The following is a 712-nucleotide window of genomic DNA, read 5'->3' as shown; positions in this document are numbered from 1 at the left end:
ACTCGTTTGTATTGAGGAAATGAGAATAAAACCACATCCAAGCAGGTAGGAAATGCTGAGACACAATCCTGCCATAAACAAACTCCTCTACCCACAGTACGGTAATACACAATATGGAGAAAACCCAAATCCCGAACTTTTCCCTGAGGAGGGACGGGTTGTTAGCCCACATCAAGTTCCAACTTTTAAGACCAGCACCTGAAAGATGAGACCTAAAGCATCTAACTTGAAAACCAACAAAAATTACTCCCACATGACCCACAGGTTATGGAAAACTGAGAAAAGGCTTTTGAAGGGATTATGCACAGACTCTGTCACCCCTCGCCTCAAGGCAGAAGCAGTTATTTGAAAGAAGACCTGACTTTATGTGAAAGGGGCTCGTTTGGTATGTATGGTAATGGATGTTAACTAGACTTATTGTGATGATCATTTCACAATATATACAAATATTGAATCATTATATTGTATACCTGAAACTAATATGTCAATTATACTTTGATTAAAAGAAATTACTCTTGGGACTTGGGCCCGAGCAACAAGGTAACTGGTAGTCATTTACTGATATAGAAACAACGTGGGAAGGAACAGGCAGGAGGATACAATTAAGACTTCTTTATTGAGATGCCCACTAGGCATCCAAGTGGTAGTTGGCTAAATACCTTCAAACTTAAAGAAGATCAGAGACAGTTATAAGTTTTGAACCCATCATCTT

Source organism: Pteropus vampyrus, unplaced genomic scaffold (genome assembly GCF_000151845.1).
Source record: "Pteropus vampyrus isolate Shadow unplaced genomic scaffold, Pvam_2.0 Scaffold9, whole genome shotgun sequence".
Classification (NCBI taxonomy): Eukaryota; Metazoa; Chordata; class Mammalia; order Chiroptera; family Pteropodidae; genus Pteropus; species Pteropus vampyrus.
Note: the sequence above shows the minus strand (reverse complement) of the source record.